Raw genomic sequence first — 13,441 nt, forward strand, 5'->3', positions numbered from 1 at the left:
ACCATGCTCTTGACCCCAGTTTACTGTATCAGTCAGACTACGCATGGCACTAGAACCTGGGCTTCATTTGGGGTGTATCACACCCCAATGCAGATAAAGAGAAATTTGTGTCTGCCCCACCTCCTGTTACAGTCCAGACACTGTCCTACCAAGGTACTAATGACTTTTTAGAATAAACAATGGACAGATTTCCTCCCTTATCAAACCCAAGCTGTCTGAAACACTTGAAACATTGATTGCTTCCTCTTTCTGTTTGCATTCCCTGGCTTTTCATCCTTACACTTAAAAAAAAAAAAGAAAGAAAAAAAAAGACTTTTTTCTTTTTTCTCTCCTTGCTCCACAAATGATTTACCCAAAGTTCCCTTGATCACTTGGCTATAGATTTCCCATCTATTCCCCAAAAGCTTCAGTCACCAAATTCTTAATTCTAGACTGACCTTTTTGGAACTCTTGAGCTCTTCTACTATTTAATTTATGGAGTGTAAAGTATTTGGTCAATAAACATCCATTAGAAAACAAAGAAGTCTCACAGGGGAATAGGAAAGTGTCAAAAGGTGATTGACAAGACAAACCTAGTAGAGATATATTGTATTCTGGAAGCCTTTGTAGATAACACCATGAAAGCCCTTGTTTTGCCTGAATTGCATTCTGGGGAAGAATTATTTTTTGAAAGAGTAGATTCATACAATCTGAGGTTGGTAATAGAAGGGGGCATGGCTAGAAAGAAAGGTCAAGGCTCAGTTAGTAAAATGTCCACTATGTAAGCATGGAGACCTGAGTTTGACTCCCCGGACCTACAGAAAAAAGCCAGGTTTGTAATCCCAAACCTTGGTGTTAAAAACAGGTCCCTGGGACTTCCTGGCTAACTTGTCTCACCTAATGGGCAAGTTCCAGGTCAATGAGAGATCATGTCTCAAAAATAGGCTTCTGAGCTTGTCTTCCGGTCTCCATGCTCGTGTGTATACGTGTGTGCACCTGTAGACATAAACACATACACAATAGTAATAGTAGTCATTGCAGTAAAGAAATGGAAACATGTTTGGTGAGTTCCACTTGTTTAGAAGTAAGTAGTGGGCTGGCAAGCAACGATTTTTTCCTCACTTTCTCAGAAGTCAGAAATGATGGCCTTGGAAACAGAAATATAAATGTTTATTCTTGTAATTTTAGAGTTTTTATCATTTTTATCTGGCTTATCTTCCCATAGTGTTTGGAAACAAAAGCTACAGCAAGAGAGAGGAGGAAAGGAAACAAAAGAGGAAGAAGGGAGGGGAATTGTTTGTTCCTTGCATTCCTGTGACATGGAGGAAGCCAGGTGTGTGGGAGAGCCAGGTCCAGAGCAAAGGACACAGCCCAGGATACAGAGGGCACAGGAGGGATTGGGTGTTTCGAGGAAATTCAAAAAAAGGGAAACACAAGGAATGTGTTTATCAGAGGGAGGGAGGAAGGGAGGGAGGGAGGAAGGGAGGAAGGGAGGGAGGGAGGGAGGGAGGGAGGGAGGGAGGAGACACTTTCAGAGCCATGTATAGAGGAAGGGAAGGAAGGAGGGGAAAAGGAAGGAGAGGAGAGGACAGGAAAGGAGGAGAGGGGAGGAGAGAGGAGGAGAGAGGAGGGGAGGGGAGGAGAGGTGATGGGAGGAGAGGAGGGGGAGGGGAGGGGGAAGGAGGGGAGGGGAGGAAAGAGGAGGGGAGGGGAGGAGGGGAGGGGAGGGGAGGGTTGAGTTAGTGGTGTTCAGCCATTTGGAGATGTTTGGAAGTTGGGTAAAGTAAGGTTTAGATTGACGAGTACGGACAGCCCTGATGGACAGAATGGGGCCCATAGGCAGAAATTATGGTCGTGGCTAGTTCAGTAGGAAAAGGAGAGATTTTTGTGCTCTAACTATAATTGTCTGGAAGTGGAATGTGCTCCTTGGGGGAGACCATGCATTTTCTGTCCCTGGCAGGTGACCACATAGCAGGAAAGCCTAGGAAAGGAAAAGCAGGCTCCATGGGTGGATGGGTCTACACTGGATGAACCCACCCTGTAAGTGTGTGACCTGCTGTATGTCTCAAGGCAATTATAGAAAACTCTGCTCTAAAAGCTGTCCCTCTGGTTGCGAGTCAAAGCACACAGGAAATCATCAAAATGTCCTTGGAAGCACATACTTAAATGCTGAAACCAGTGTTGTCAGAGGTAACAGCTGAGAGAAATGGGAAGCTTGAAGGTGTTGGGAGCAGAATGAGTCTTGCTACACCCTTATGGAAAGGGAAGACCATTCCTGGTGCCAAAGCATATTCAACATGTGGAATTAAGACGAGGCATGTAGCTCCATGGTGCAGTGTTGGTCTAGCTACACAAGGCCCTAGCACCACACACACACACACACACACACACACACACACACACACACACACACACACACACAGAGTAAAATTGCATAGACCTCAAAACCAAGTTTTAAATTGACAGGAAAGACGGTATCTGCCTGAGTGCTTTGGGGACCTGGGGCTCACACTAATAGATGAAGGGGATGGACAATGGATATTTGCAGATCACACTAATGGGTGAAGGGGATGGATAATTGTCAGGAGCGAAAATTGTTATTTAGAACCTTTTGTAAATATTGCCAGCCTTTTTAAAGAATAGTCCATCCCCTCCCCAGCTTCTTAATTAATAGAACTTGGGCTCACAGGAAATAGCTGATGGCAAAAATGAAACATTCTACAATTAGATCACTTAATCCCCTTCCTCTACTACTCTTTAACCTTGCCAACACCTGTTACCTGCTCACCTTCAGTGGCCTGGTTACTAGGCAAGACCCTTCCCTCACTGTCCTGCATTCCTCTGCCTCATCCCCTACCCCAAAAACTCTCATTAAATGCAGCTTGATCAGCCATGTTGTTTTGCTGCCACCTTCTCTTGTCCCGTCATTCCAGGTTCCCAGGCTCAACCCCCGTTGTGCCCTGCTGGACAGGGCAGATCGGCACCCAACAATCCCGCTTGAAAACCCTAAGAATCCCAGGAACGCTGCTGTGCCCAAGGGGGCAGGCCTGCCCGCGTTCACTGGGCCACCGCGCCCTATGGGGGTAAGCACCGGCTTGCAGAAGTCGCCACAGCTCTACACAACTGTGAGACAGACTTGCAAAGAGTCGCCACGGCCCCACTCAGCAGTGAGACAGACCCGAGGTCGCCACGGCTTCGCATGGCTGTGAGAAGAACCCGCAGTGATCGCCACAGCTCTACCCCGCCTGTGAGTCTGATCCGGAGGAATAACGCAGCAGAGCAACCTAAGCTCACGCCATGGGACAAACATTTAGTAAGCAAGATTTGTTCATTAAGGGACTCAAAACATCTCTCAAGACACGAGGAGTAAGGGTTAAAATTAAGGATCTTAACGTATATGATTAGATATATGAAACAGAAAATTATTGGTCAGATGATCATATGTTTACTTGTATATATTTTAATAGCCAGGAGAGTTGAAATAAAGCAAAACTAAGTGCAGAAAATTTTAGAGTTTAAAAGTTTTAAGAGGATCCTTCCCTCCTGCAGAAGCCACCCAGCTGTATCAGAGCTGCACCAGGGCTTGGGGAAGCAAAAGTTGCGACCGTGCATACGAGAAGGACAGCATAAAATACCTGCCCCTGAAGCGGTTAGCAGAGACCTCCACCTACTAGGAGAGGCTACGTGAAAAGAACGTAAAGGGCAGAGAGGTTGGGATGATGAGTATAAAGAGAGAGTCATTGAGTATCAGGACGGAGAGTCTTCACATCCTTCATTTTTAACTAGAAATACAGAAAGGCAGAAACCTAGTGGTAAAATTCAGCAGAGTAAGAGACTTGAAAGATTTAGTGGAATCGCTCACAGGAGATAAGAACTTCTCAAGTTTCCTCGGATCAGAGAAATGTTCCTTGTCTAAGGCAGCAGCAATCTTAGATCAGCCTAGGGTACAAGCACCCCACGAGTCATTGCCGGCAGCTGCAGCAGGTCAGATGTCTCCAGTGCAGGTTACTGTTAGAGAAGTGGCAAACAAAGAAAAAGATGTACAGGGATTTCAGACATTTCCTATGACAGAGCATGGGGATGCTCAGGGAATCATAGGCAGAGAGTGCACACCAATACCATTTAAACAGCTCAAGGGACTAAAGATGGCTCATATTCAGTATAGACCAACAGCGGTTTTTGTCCAGATGCTAATAGAAAATACTGCTATAGAAACCTTACCCCCAGGAGATTGGAAGCTGACAGCCAAGGCCTGTGTACCAGAAGGGAACTAATTTGTTGTAGAAAGCAGAATTTACAGACAGTGTCAAAACATAGCTGAAAAAAATAGAGCCCCAAACCTTCTGGTTTATTATGAGGTGCTCACTGAGGAAGGGCAATACAAAGATATAGATCAACAGTTAAGTTTTGAGGTAGCAATGTATGCACAGGTTGACACAGCTGCCAAGAGAACTTGGGACAAGCTTCCCGCTACCAGGACACAGACTAAGAAAGAGCAGGCAAGGACCTAAGGAGTTATTTCAGAATTTTATCTCTAGGCTAATACAAACATCATCCAAAATAAGGGGAGATACAGGTGTTAAACTTTTAATTGAGACAAGTAGCTTATAAGAGTGCTAATACAACACGCCAGGCCCAAAGGACAAAGGTGAGGATAGCTAAGGCCAAAGCCTAGGAAGCTTGCAGCCTTGAGAGCTGCTGCCATGGCTGACGCCCAGACAAATGTATAGAAAATTAATACAGCCAGTCAGAAACTATTTTAAGACCTTACAGAGAAAGAAAGACAACATGAATAAATTTGGATTTGTTCAGATTTTGGATGCTCATAATTCAAGGATTGGCTATAGCTACTGTGTTACAAGAAGCTTCAATTAAAAAGTTTCATTTCAACTAACTAATCATAAACTAGGCAAAAAGAGGGATGGGAGATGTGTGCTTGTTATGTATGTATGGTGTGGCCACACCGGTATGTATGAAATACGATTGTGATTACATAAATGTGAACTACTAGGATTGCCTTAAATATGGTTAAACACTTAAATTGCTTTGGGTATAGTTAAAAAGAGCATCCAGTCAGTCAATGTCTTAACAGGAAAAATGAAAGATTTAAGCCTTCAGAGCCAGTCAATGGAAAGAAGTCTACAGCATGGCCTAGGAGCCAAGAGAATCTGTATGGATTATTTAATAGACTTTAGCAGAGGAGAGGATACAGAGATCCTCCTAAATTTTTATCATTAAAAAATAAAATCTAGAAACTGATAGTTAATATATGATTTGAAAAAGGTTTTTGAGTAGCCTCAAGAAACTGCCACCCTCTGTTAGGCTCCACCCACAAAGGTGTCTGTGTAGATGCAAATTAGGCCATGTCAGCTAGTGAGAGCTTTACCGGTTAGATTGGAAAAGACTACTTACAAATTTTAAGTAATTTTCAAAAGTTATTTGGGACATATATTATATTCTAATAAAAATTAAACCTCAATTTAGAGAATTAAAAAAGATAATTTACAATCTTTTAAGTGATTTTCAGAAATTGTTGGGAAATATTCAATAGTTATCTCCTTTTTTAATTTTTACTTTTGAATTTAAATTTAAATTAGAAACAAGGTTGCTTCACATGTCAATCCCAGGCCCCTCTCCCTTTCCCTCCCCTCCTCCCACGCCCTCCCACCAACCCCCGAATACTCCCTCATCTCCCCAGGGAGGGTGAGACCCTCCATGGGGATGTCCATAGTCTGCCATTTCATCCAGGGCAGGGCCTAGATCCTCCCCCAAGAGTCCAGGCTGAGAGTGCATCACTCATTGTTGGATGGGCACCCAAAGTCCATTTGTATGCCAGGGATAAATACTGATCTACTACCCAAGGCCCAATAGATTGCCTAGGCCTTCTCACTGACACCCACATTCAGGAGGTCTTGATCAGTCCCATGCTGGATTCCCAGCCATCAGTCTGGGGTTCAAGAGCTAACCCTTGTCAGGTCAGCTGTTTCTGGGGGTTAAACCAGCCCAGTCTTAATCCCTTTGCTCATCAGTCCTCCCTCTCTGTCACTAGGATCCTTGAGTTCAGCTCAGTGTTTAGCTGTTGGAGTCTGCCTCTGCTTCCACAAGCCATTGGATGAAGGTTTTGTTCCCCAGATTCTCTGGCCATGGGATTGTGGGCTGGCACTCCCCAGATCTATGTCTAAAATCCATATATGAGTGAGTACATACCATGTTTGTCTTTTTGTGACTGGGTTACCTCACTCGGGATGGTTTCTTCTAGTGCCATCCATTTGCCTGCAAATTTCAGGATTCCATTGTTTTTTCTGCTGAATAGTACTCCATTGTGTAAATGTACCACATTTTCTCTATCCACTCATCAATTGAGGAGCACCTAGGTTGCTTCCAAGTTCTGGCTATTACAAATAATGCTGCTATGAACATAGTGGAACAGATGTCCTTGTTGTATGAATTTGCATCTTTTGGATATATGCCTAAGAGTGGAATTGCTGGGTCTTGTGGTAGGCTTATTCCTATTTTCCTGAGGAATCTCCATAATGATTTCCAAAGTGGCTATATGAGTTGGCACTCCCACTAGCAGTGTAGGAGTATTCTCCTTTCTCCACAACCTCTCCAGCATAAACTGTCCTTGGTGTTTTTGATTTTAGCCATTCTGATAGGAGTAAGATGGTTATCTCAGAGTTGTTTTGATTTGCATTTCCCAGATGGCTAGGGATGTTGAGCACTTTCTAAAGCGCCTCTCAGCCATTTTAGACTCCTCTATTGAGAATTCTCTAGTTCTGTAGCCCACTTTTTAATTGGATCCTTTGGTGTTTTGGAGACTTGTTTCTTGAGTTCTTTGTAAATTTTGGAGATCAGTCCTCTGTCAGATGTGGGGTTAGTGAATATATTTTCCCATTCTGTGGGCTGCCTTTTTGTCTTGCTGACTGTGTCCTTTGCCTTACAGAAGCTTCGCAATTTCAGGAGGTCCCATTTATTAATTGTTGACCTCAATGTCTGTGCTACTGGTGTTATGTTCAGGAAGCTGTCTCCTGTACCAATTCCTTCAAGGGTACCACCCACTTTCTCTTCTAAGTGTTACAGTGTGGCTGGATTTATGTTGAGGTCTTTGATCCATTTGGACTTAAGGTTTGTGCATGGCAATAGACATGGGTCTGTCCTCATTCTTCTACATGCCAGCCTCCAGTTATGCCAGCACCATTTGTTGAAGATGCTTTCTTTTTTCCATTGTATATTTTTAGCTTCTTTGTCATATGTTCATACATGCATGGGTTAATATCAGGGTGTTCAATTCGATTCCATTGGTCTACCTGTCTATGTTTGTGCCAATACCAAGCTGTTTCTAGGACTACAGCTCTATAATACATTCAGGGATGGTGATGCCTCCAGATGTTGCTTTGTTGAATAAGGTTGCTTTGGCTATCCTGGGTCTTTTGTTTTTCCATACAAGATTGATTTTTGTTCTTTCAAGGTCTGTGAAGAATTATGCTGGGATTTTAATGGGAATTGCATTAAATCTGTATATTGCTTTTGGTAAGAATGCCATTTTACTATGTTGATCCTACCTATCCAAGAGCATGGGAGATCTTTCCATTTTCTGGTGTCTTCTTTAATTTCTTTCTTTAAAGACTCAAAGTTCTTGCAATACAGGTCTTTAACTTTTTTGGTTACCATTACCCCAAGGTATTTTATGTTGTTTGTGGCAATTGTAAAGGGTGATATTTCTCTGATTTCTTGCTCAGCCCTTTTATCGTCTGTATATAATAGGGCTACTAATTTTCTTGAATTGATCTTGTATCCTGCCACTTTGCTGAAAGTATTTATAAGCTGTAGGAGTTCCCTGGTAGAATTTTTTGGATCACTTCTGTAAACTATCATATCATCTGCAAACAGTGAAAGTTTGACATCTTCCTTTCCAATTTGTATCCCCTTGATCTCCTTTTGTTGTTGTATTGTTCTAGCTAGAACTTCAAGTACAATATTGAAAAGGTATGCAGAGAGTGAACAGCCTTGTCTTGTTCCTGATTTTAGCAGAATCACATTGAGTTTCTGTCCATTTAGTTTGATGTTGGCTGTTAGTTTGCTGTATATAGCTTTTATTATGCTTAGTTATGTTCCTATTATCCCAGATCTCTCCAAGACCTTTATTATGAAGGGGTGTTGGATTTTGTTAAAAGCTTTTTCTTCATCTAGTGAGATGATCATATGATATTTGTTTCTCAGCTTGTTTATATGGTGGATTACATTGATGGATTTTTGTATATTGAACCATCCCTGCATCCCTGGGATGAAACCGACTTGATCATGGTGAATGATTGTTTTGATGTGTTCTTGGATCTGATTTGCCAGCATTTTATTGAATATTTTTGCATCAATTTTCATGAGGGATACTGGTCTGAAGTTCTCTTTCTTAGTTGTGTCTTTGTGTGGCCTCGGTATCAAGGTTATTGAAGTCTCAGAAAGAGTTTGGCAAAGACCCTTCTGTTTCCATTGCGTGGATTACTTTGAGAAGAATTGGTATAAGGTGTTCTTTGAATTTCTGGTAGAATTCTGCAATGAGGCCATCTGGCCCTGGGCTTTTTTTTTTTAGTTGGGAGACTTTTAATGACTGCTTCTATTTCCATAGGGGTTATAGGTCTATTTAAATTGCTTTTCTGTTCTTGATTTAATTTTGGCAAGTGATAGCTTTCCAGAAAATTGTCCATTTCCTTTAAATGTTCAAATGTTGTGGAGTACAGGTTTTCAAAGCATGACCTGATGATTCTCTGAATTTCCTCAGAGTCCGTTGTTATGTCCCCCTTTTCGTTTCTGATTTTGTTAATTTGCATGTTCACACTCTGCCGTTTGTTAAGTTTGGACAAAGATTTGTCTATCTTGTTGATTTTCTCAAAGAACCAACTCTTCGTTGAATTGATTCTTTGTATTGTTTTCCTAGTGTCTACTTTATTGATTTCAGCCCTCAACTTGATTATGTCCTTGCATCTACTCCTCCTGGGGGAGTTTGCTTCTTTGTGTTCTAGAGCTTTCAGCTGTGCTGCTAATTCTCTAGTGCAACTATTCTCCAGTTTCTTCATGAGGGCACTTAGTGCTATGAACTTCCCTCTTAGCATTGCTTTCAAAGTTTCCTATAAGTTTGAGTATGTTGTGTCCTCATTCTCATTGAATTTTAGGAAGTCTTTAATTTCTTTTTTTATTTCTTCATTGACCCAGGAATGGTGCAATTGTGCATTATTCAACTTTCATGAGTTTGTAGGTTTTTTGCAATTTGTGTTGTTGTTGAATTCTAATTTTAACGCTTGATGGTCTGATAAGGTGCATGGAGTTATTCCAATTTTTTGTACCTGTTGAGGTTTGCTATGTTGCCAAATATGTAGTCGATTTCTGAGAAGGTTCCATGTGGTGCTGAGAAGAAGGTATATTCTTTTTTTATTTGGATGGAATGCTCTACAGATGTCTGTTAATCCCAATTGGGTCATAACTTCTATTAGTCCCTTTGCTTCTTTGTTAAGCTTCTGTCTGGTATTCCTGTCTAGTGGTGAGAGTGGAATGTTGAAGTCTCCCACTGTAAGTGTGTGGGGCTTTATATGTGATTTAAGTTTTAGTAATGTTTCTTTTATGAACGTGGATGCCTTTGTATTTGGGGCATAGATGTTCAGAATTGAAACTTCATCTTGGTGGATTTCTCCTGTGATGAGTATGTAATGACCTCCTTCATCTCTTTTGATTGATTTTATTTTAAAGTCTAATTTGTTAGATATTAGGATTTCTACTCCTGCTTGTTTCTTGGATCCATTTGATTGGAAAATCTTTTCCCAACCTTTAACTCTGAGGTGATGTCTGACTTTGAGGCTGAGGTGTGTTTCTTGTATGCAGCAGAAGGATGGGTTCTGTCTTTGAATCCATTCTGTTAGCCTGTGTCTTTTTTTTTTGTTTGTTTGTTTGTTTTGTTTTGTTTTGTTTTTCGAGACAGGGCTTCTCTGTATTGTTTTGGAGGCTGTCCTGGAACTCGCTTTGTATACCAGGCTGGCCTCGAACTCACAGAGATCCACCTGCCTCTGCCTTCCGATTGCTGGGATTAAAGATGTGCGCCACCAATGCCCAGCTGCCTGTGTCTTTTTATGGGCAAGTTAAGACCATTAATATTGAGGGATATTAATGACCATTGATTGCTCATTCTTCTTTGATTTGGAATGGTTGGTGGTGGTAGAATTATGTGTGGAATTCCACTGATTTTTTCTTTTGCCTGTTGGTAAGGTGGGATTATCTAATGCCTATGTTTTTCTGGTTGTAGTTAACTTTCTTGGGTAGGAATTTTCCTTCCAGAACTTTCTGTGGGGCTGAGTTAGTGGATATGTATTTCTTGAATCTAGTTTTGTCATGGAATATCTTGTTTTCTCAATCTATAGTGATTGAGAGCTTTGCTGGATATAGTAGTCTGGGATGGCATCCATGGTCTCTTAGTGTTGGTAGAATATCTATCCAGGACCTTCTGGCTTTCAGAGTTTCCATGGAGAAGTCAGGTGTAATTCTGATAGGTTTGACTTGATCTTTTTCCTTAGCTACTCTTAATATTCTTTCTTTATTCTGTATATTTGAGGTCTTGATTATTAAGTGGCGAGGGGACTTTTTTGTAGTGCACTCTATTTGGGGTTCTGTAAGCTTCTTGTACCTTCATTGACATGTCTTTCTTTAGGTTGGGGAAGTTTTCTTCTATGATTTTGTTGAATATATTTTCTGCCCCTTTGAGGTGGTTTTCTTTACCACCTTCAATACCTATTATTCTTAGGTTTGGTCTTTTCATGGTGTCCCATATTTCCTGGATGTTTTGTGTTAGGGATATGTTGGACTTAAGATTTTTTTTGGTCGATGAATCAATTTCTCCTAGTGTATCTTCAACACCTGAGATTCTCTCTTCCATCTCTTGTATTCTGTTGGTTATGCTTGCATCTGTAGTACCTGACCGTTTGCCCAGCTTTTCTATTTCCAGCCTTCCTTCAAAATGTGTTTTTTTTAATTGTCTCTATTTTAGTTTTCAACCCTTGCACTGTTTGAATTGTTTCTTGCAATTTTTGCTTTGTCTTTTCATCCATTTGTTGCATTTTTAAAAAAAATTTTTTTGGTTTGCTTTTTCTTCCATTTCTTTAAGGGATTTTCCTATATCCTCTTTTGGGGCCTCTATCATTTTCATGAAGTTGCTTTTAAGGTCATTCTCTTCTGCTTCATTTGCACTGGAGTGTTAGAGTCTTGCTGGTGTGGAGTCTCTAGAATCTGGCAGTGTCATATTTGTTTTTCTGTCGCTGAATGTGTTTTTGTATTGTCTCTTTCCCATCCCTTCTCCCTTGGGTGGAGAAGAAGACCAGGAATCTGAGGTGCGGATGCGTACCCACTGATGGTCTGCAGTCACTTGTCCTGGTCCCCTGGTCCCGTTGGTGGAAGATAAGACCAGGAATCTGGGGTGCATGGCTCCTGCCAGGAGGGGAGTCTCTCTGGCAGTCCCCAGGCAGTCCCCAGGCACTGGAAGGCAGGCCCAGACACAGGGCCTGGTTTACCTGGTCCTGTTGGTGGAAAAGAAAACCAGGAATCTGGAGTGCTTGACTTCTGCTGGGAGGGGAGGCTCCCAGTTATGTCCTTTTTTAAAGTGTGTCTACTGGTGATATAAAACACTTAAATGCGATTCTAAACGAAAATAATGATCCCAACTCACTTGGATAGTTAACTAAAAGAAGGTAGACAAGTCCTACTGTTAGAAAGTATAGGCTGGCATCTGCAGATGTTATATTAACAATACAAAATCAGGGCCTGGAGAGATGGCTCAGAGGTTAAAAGCATTGGCTGGTCTTCCAGAAGTCCTGAGTTCAATTCCCCGCATCCACATGGTGGCTTACAACAATCTACAATTCAATCTGGTGCCCTCTTCTGGTATGTAGGCAGAACACTGTATATGTAATAAATAATTAAATCTTTAAGAAAAAATACAAAACCATGGGAAGCTTATGCTGTTTCCCCAGCCAAAGTGTTAAATCCTTATTTTAAAGCAGTAGCCTGTATGTTGCAGAAATGCCATATGATATCTAGGAGATATTTTGACAGAGAACAAAGTATAATACTGTTGTGCCAAGTTTGTGGAATCCCGAAGTCTAACCCAAGGAGTTGACACTTCTGATACAAAAGCAAAAGGTTTCATTTGTTTCCATGATGGAGGAGATGAGATGCCCACCAGCAAAAAAGAAAAGCTTTTGGAGAAGGCCACAAGTTTCAGTTTCCATGGTTGCTTAGGGTCATACAAGATTCAGAGTAAAATAGTAACTATATGTTTTGGACAGGTTACATCTGAATAAGACAAGACAAGGCTTGCAGGGTTGCCGAGGTCATGGGGTCTGTCAATTATCCCCTGGGCCAGGGAATCTTTACAACTGGCAGAGGACCTTTATGACCAACAATTAGCAAAGGAATATTAACAGGAGTGGTGGACAGTTGCCTCCACTCCTCTGAGAGCAGGGGCTCAGGCACCAGACCTGGCACTCCCGATTTAAGGAGTTAAAATTTCCCTTACCATTATAAGTTCCTTCTCTCTGTATAGATTTAGGGCTCAAGTTTTTAAACTTTTGTTAATTTTATTTTTTGTTCCCTCAATACATGTTACTTGATTGATTGTTTCAAAACAGTGATTCATGGGAAATTGCTTTTACTCAATTTTCAGGGAGAATTGATAATCAGTTTACAGCTCATAGGTTGTTACACTTTGAGCTAACACATCCTTTTATATTCTCCAAAATAGTAAAAAATAGTCCTGCAAAAAAATGTCATGCTAGTTTTTACTAATGGTTATTCTAATAGAAGAGCAGCTATGGTATAGATGGTAAGAAATATGTGGAGCAAACAACTCTGGCTTCAGCTCAGAGTTATAAGCTGTTACAATGGTTTTTAAACTTCTAGTAAATGATTCATTTAATTGTATACTGACATTCATTGTTTTTAAGGCTCTTCAAATAATAAAGACAGCTCAGTGTATTGGAACTAACAATGATCAGGTTAAAATATATTTTGAGCAAATTCAAAATGCAATTGCCATGTTTTGTGGGTAACATAAGAGCTCATTCAAATCTTCCCAGCCCATTGGCTAGAGAAAATGAGTCAACAGATAGATTAACAAAATTGGTCTGCAGTCGCATAATTTCATCACCAAAATAACAGAAGTCGCCGGGCGGTGGTGGCGCATGCCTTTAATCCCAGCACTCGGGAGGCAGAGACAGGTGTATCTCTGTGAGTTCGAGGCCGGGCTGGACTGACAGCCTCCAAAACAATACAGAGAAACCCTGTCTCATAAAACCAAAAAAAAAAAAAAAAAAAAAGAAGAAGAAGAAAGAAAGAAAAATAACAGAAGTCTTGGAAAGCAATTTGGTTTACCTAGAGAGACTGCTTGTCAAAACTGTCAAACAATGAGGTGTGCCCACAATATTTATCT

The 13,441-nt window shown here is 41.2% G+C and overlaps 1 long non-coding RNA gene across 2 annotated transcripts in view; it reads left to right on the forward strand.

The window, feature by feature from the left end:
- The window catches only part of LOC106021230, a 34,230-nt gene extending 28,144 nt beyond the window's left edge, over positions 1-6,086 (forward strand). Inside the window, exons 3-4 of one of the 2 annotated variants that reach the window (XR_005873732.1) lie at positions 2,913-3,292; positions 6,029-6,086. This is a non-coding gene — a long non-coding RNA (uncharacterized LOC106021230). Of the gene's footprint in view, positions 1-2,912; positions 4,874-6,028 lie in introns of those variants that run through there. The other variant, XR_001196551.3, reaches the window with a different exon arrangement.
- Positions 6,087-13,441: the final 7,355 nt, after the last annotated feature.

Source organism: Mesocricetus auratus, unplaced genomic scaffold (genome assembly GCF_017639785.1).
Source record: "Mesocricetus auratus isolate SY011 unplaced genomic scaffold, BCM_Maur_2.0 Super-Scaffold_100676, whole genome shotgun sequence".
Lineage (NCBI taxonomy): Eukaryota > Metazoa > Chordata > Mammalia > Rodentia > Cricetidae > Mesocricetus > Mesocricetus auratus.